Source organism: Haliotis asinina, chromosome 3 (genome assembly GCF_037392515.1).
Source record: "Haliotis asinina isolate JCU_RB_2024 chromosome 3, JCU_Hal_asi_v2, whole genome shotgun sequence".
NCBI classification, from domain to species: Eukaryota; Metazoa; Mollusca; class Gastropoda; order Lepetellida; family Haliotidae; genus Haliotis; species Haliotis asinina.
In genome coordinates this window covers 46139882-46145413 of record NC_090282.1, presented here as the reverse complement: position 1 = coordinate 46145413, position 5532 = coordinate 46139882, and the positions used below count along the sequence as shown (strand labels likewise).

Genomic DNA, 5532 nt, shown 5'->3' with positions numbered 1-5532 from the left:
TCCAGATATTGTGTTTATTGTGAATATAAAAATATTTTAGTCCCTGAAAAATATTTTTATATAATATATTTGCATTATTGACAAACGACTCAGGAATTAAAATCTTTTCTATCAACAAATAATGTAACAGTGTTAAAACACTGAAGTAAATCCATATGGCATGTTTCTAAAGTAAGAGAGAATATATGTAAAACTCGAGAAAATGTAGAGATGACAGATATCATGCATAGAATATTTGATCATTATAATATGTGTACATTGGAAGCTGTGAAAACTGGCATCTGTCTAATCCAGCACGTTGTCAACACTGCCATGAAATCCAAGTCCCTTGCATGGCTTGTACATTTATCATCAGCTCTGCAATCCGGTACATTGCCTAAAGCGGATTATTTCCTCAGTCTTAATGAGTACCAGATTAGACAGCTTCCACCGTGTGTATATACGTATATGTATGTATATTTGTGTATGTATATGTATGTATATGTATATTGTTGTGTTTTATCAGGGAGCCTATATAGAAGAGGAGAAGAAACTCCTCGAAAAGCCGCTGAATGTATGCTTCGGGTCGTTACGTAACCAGTGTAGCCAATATGGTGGCAGCGTAGTGTGTATGTTTATTTTCAACAGCTGATTAAGTTCGCTGAGTGTTGTAACAACTGAAATCCAACTTGTAGATGATAGGTTAACTATTTTGTCACTTCAGTTTAAGTCAAATAATTGGTATTAGTGTCTGTATTAGGACAGATTTGTAGTAAAGTTTCAAGTTGGTAAGTTAGAGCTCACTGGCTTCTCTTCTCAATTCACTGCGAAGATAGACTAATTTGTGTCGATAAAAACTTCTTTCACACATTCGTTTAATTTTTAGAAGGAGAACATACCTTTAGTTGAAAGGTATTTGCAAGTAATAGTGACAGTATTTTTACTTAAAAAATTGTTCGGGTGTAATTTAGGTGTGTGAAAAATATTCATTTTGCCATTGAAATGCTATACGCTGTTGTTTGGGTATTCCTAGTTACTTCCTCAAAAAGATCTCTTTCACATACACCTTTAATTCATATGAGGGGAATATACTATCAGGTGAAATGTGTTTGCAAGTAATAGTGATAGTTTCATAATCTAAAAAAGAATGTTAGGTTGTATTTAAAGTGTGTGAAATATGTGACATATCGCCGATCTGCTCTGATCCGCCATTGAAATACTAAACGCCGTTGTTTGAGTGTTTCTAGTTATTACTTCAAAAACATCTTTCACATACACCTTTAATTCTTATGAGGGGAATATACTATCAGGTGAAATGTGTTTGCAAGTAACAGTGATACATGTAGTTTCATAATCTAAAACAAAATGTTAGGGTGTATTGGAGGTGTGTGAAAAATATGACATATTGCTGATATGATCTGATTCGCCATTGATGAGGGTTATATTTCCATAACTTCTTTAATTTCTTACTTGTTGATCTTATTATTTGACAAAACTGGAAAGGTGTTTTAGAACGCTCTGTGAGAGTTTTACACTTTATTTTTGAGGGCAGTGTGACAGTGTCAGTTAACATTTTGTTAATGTCCATTCCATTCCCCACATGCAATAAGATATCTGAATTAATTATTAATGTGAACAAAAATGTTTCTCGCGATACTTTTGCGTTCTTTAACATATTTTGGGAGCGAAGGCCGCTGTGTATCATATATTCTTTCATTTATTCACATATGTACTGCTTTCTTTTATTTTTTCTTATTTTGTTCATTCATTCGTATAATTCTTGCTCTTAATTCTTACTATAATTCATTCATTCATTCATTGTAAAATTCTGACTGATACAATAAATTGGCTGAAGTTCTGTTAAACCAGGGATAATCTACACTGTATATACTCTATATAGTCTCCCTGGTTGAACACAACTGAAGTTGCAGTGGGAACGAGCCAAGTCACTGTGTGAGTTAATTAGTACAAATGGTAAAGAAAGCAAGCGAGTGACCTATCCCTGTTGTAGAGTATCCCTGGTTTTATAAACTAAAGGAACTAAAGGAATGCTACAATCTATCTATTGTATATGCAGCTGTATATATTTTGCATTGTATATGAGCTTGAGACTTTCGTACTGGAAATAAACACTTGACTTGAAAGAAAGGGGGAAGTTCAAAATGGTGTTTATCTTACAATAACCAATCAAATACAGAATGGTGTGTATCTTACAATAACCAATCAAATACAGAATGGTGTGATTCAGTAATCAATGCAATGACCAAACAGAGGGGCGTCCTTAATCCTGCAAATTCAATCCTGTATTTTCTTGTTGACACATTTAACTGGATGTATGGAAGCTTGAAAGCTTTCTCTGGGCTAGATCGTAATGAGCCTACATTGGTGTGGCTATTATAGATGATGACATGTTTACCTAACCAGAGCAATTATTCACCAGTGTAGACATAACTTTTGTCTGACTGAAAGGTATGTCTAACAGTTGAGTTCTAAAATACCTTAGACTAGGATTTATCTGGTAATATCTGTGAAATTGTGTAACCATAACTTATACTTTTTTAAAGTGTGTCTGTGAGATGATTTCCCTTATGTTTGAATCCTGTCTAATATCCTGTGTATACGTTTTCCTGATATATCGCTTGCAGTGGTAATAATTAATAAAGAATGTTTGTATGAACTGTTAGTTCATGATAGTATTGGTGTGCAAAGCAGTCTTACTGCTAAGGGACTTGTAGCTGCCACACCTTAACATAGACAGTAGTAGCACTTAGGATTACTTTGTACAGAAGAATGCTGGTAATTTCTCTTTAAGAAGTTCCTCTCATGTTGATTACACGATGCCATTTAGAAAGTTGTCAAATGCAACATATGTCTTATTTGGGATTTCACTTTCTCAGTAAAGAACATATTCTAGTACTTTTTTGGCTGACTTTTTGGCCACAAAAATGAAAGTTGCACAACTGGTAGTCTCGACTGTATACTTTGTGTACCCCTCTGATAAGTGTGAATGAGCACGGCTCCCACGGCCGAAAGCTATGATTACACGGTGCCATTTAGAAAGTGGTCAAATGCAACATATGTCATCTGGGATTTCCTCTCATATTCTCAAGTTACAAGAAGATCCAGCTGATGATTACACCCAGGGTTATTCTGCCAAGTTGTATTACTGTTGCTGAGAGGGGATAACTCACTTGGTATCTTTATTGCTAATAATCACTGCTCTGGTTCTATATTGCATTTGAATTTGTACTGGCACGCTATTTAGTACTGCCATACTGATAGATTTATTTTGATTTGTGAATTTGGTAGAATACAGTTGTTAATTCCATAACAAAGCTTTATTGTCTTTTGGTTTCTCACCTAGTTTCTTTCAAGGAGGGTCAGTGGGGTAAATTTGAGTGAATAAAGCATCAGCTTTACCAACATATAACATTATGGATGTAACATATTCTCCCTGCTTTCAGTTTTAAAGGCATACACTTGCATGTGAGTAGACTGCAAACTATCAGTCTTGTACCACCCATCTATAGACACCGAGACAGTTTATCAGATGTAACTGTACCTTTATATCATTAAAACATTGTAAGCTTCAGTTAATTGGGTCACATGCTGAATACCAGGAGTGGCCTGATGCAATAGTTTTTAACATCCACACAGACATTATTTCTTGTACTCTTGGCAAACTCATACCTATCAGAACATGATGGAGCTAAAAATACAGTAATAGATAAATAGCCTTTATGGATTTTGTATCATGGGCAAAGGGTAGATATCTGGGATAAACCTTAAGTCTGTCAACATTAGCTGCATTTACATTCACACATTTACATACAGGAGTATATTTGCTTATGTACGTACAATGTAAATTAACTTAAGGTAAGTAAATTGACCATATAAACATTACAGTTTTTACCAACTTTATTCAGGCAAGTATTTATGCTCCTTGAGTAAATTAACAGATGCTCCGGGGGTAAAGTAAAAGTATATTTGCTCTTGGACTATATTACCCCAGGAGCAAACTGATGTTGTAAATGACACTTTTATCAATCTACTTTGTGATCAGGTGAAAAGAGAACGGAAATAAAAAGGAGTACAATCTTGTCATTACTAGAGTGTACCCAGAAATACACAATGGTGTGTATTTTATATATGTCCCTTCACAATTTCACATTTATTTACCATGTGTGCATCAGTCAGTGTCAAAAGTTTGCCTTATGTGATAAAAGTTTTGTTTGGGGAATGAGAATTTTAAGTTGATAAATGTGTGACCTAGCTTAGTGAAAAATGAAAACGTAATATGACTGATCATAGTGAAAGCACAGTAACAAACCAAAATTTCATGTTAAGAGATAATGAATTAACAAAATACCATTTCCATCCCCGGCGGGATTCGAACCCGCGACCTCTGGATTAGAAGTCCAGCGCGCTATCCCCTGCGCTACGGGGACTCCACTTCATTGTGGAAAGTTTAGGATGTTATTATCGAATAATGTATGTTTCCCACACTTTCCATCTGTGAAGTTCACCATACAGGTGGATTTCAACTGTTTAAGAAAAAGTGGTTTCCAAACATATTCCAGACATATATTTTCAAGAGTGTATGCTTCACGTGGGAAGTGATGAGCAAGTTTCACATGTTTACCAGACGGGTGAAACACCGGAGCAGCAGTGCTACGATTTGGTACTCCAGTCCAGGGGTTGTTGTCGGAACAGGTAAAGCACAGATCTAGATCTATCTACCCCATTCTGTATACAGTAATGAACCCTAAACGAGGTCAAAATACGTACCTTGCATGTTCCGTTTAATTGAACATGTATGAAAATGAATAAGCCCACAACAACAACGCTAATATGCCGATATTCCACCAGAAGAGACGTCGTCTTACTGTTGTGTTTTCCTTCGTCTTTCTATGTGGGGAGATTGCTAACCCCTCTTAGCGTGTGACGTGGAACACCCTGGGGTCATGGGCAGGAAGTGACAGTGTTTTGACTTCTTTTCGTTCCTTAATTAAGATGTTGGGGTTCCTCATTTACCTTTAGTGTCTCGATCATGCTGAATCAACACAGGATATGTTTGTATTAAAGAGAAGCGGATACATATATATATGTCGACCAGTGCGTAAATATGACATTATATATTATATATGTTAAAAGAAATATTTTAAATCTCAACCATTTGTAATATATTTTATAAAGGATCAAACAAAGTAGTATACATTCACACAAACATTCTTATTTATGTGCTTTCCTTCAAAACAACACCAGCCCAAATCTGATAGCCAACGCCTATGCATATGCATATATTTACAAGCACAGACAAGACAGATATAGATCTACCTATGAATACTTGATGAAGTAAAGTAAAGAGAAGCCCTTTTCTCTCTACATTTCCAACGAAGTCCTCGGAAAACAAAATCACCAACACAGCCTCAATCAAAAGTGCTTATAATCTCTGTTCGGCCCGACTTGGCCCATGCTGTTAAAACACAACTTAAACATCACATATGTATCTTGAAATGTGTCCAGGTAACTAGATTACTACTATATTTACTT

At 35.5% G+C, this 5532-nt stretch overlaps 1 non-coding gene across 1 annotated transcript; it reads right to left on the bottom strand.

The window, feature by feature from the left end:
* Positions 1-4354: 4354 nt before the first annotated feature.
* On the bottom strand, positions 4355-4427 carry Trnar-ucu (transfer RNA arginine (anticodon UCU)). The gene has a single exon. It is a non-coding gene; the product is annotated as a tRNA-Arg (tRNA).
* Positions 4428-5532: the final 1105 nt, after the last annotated feature.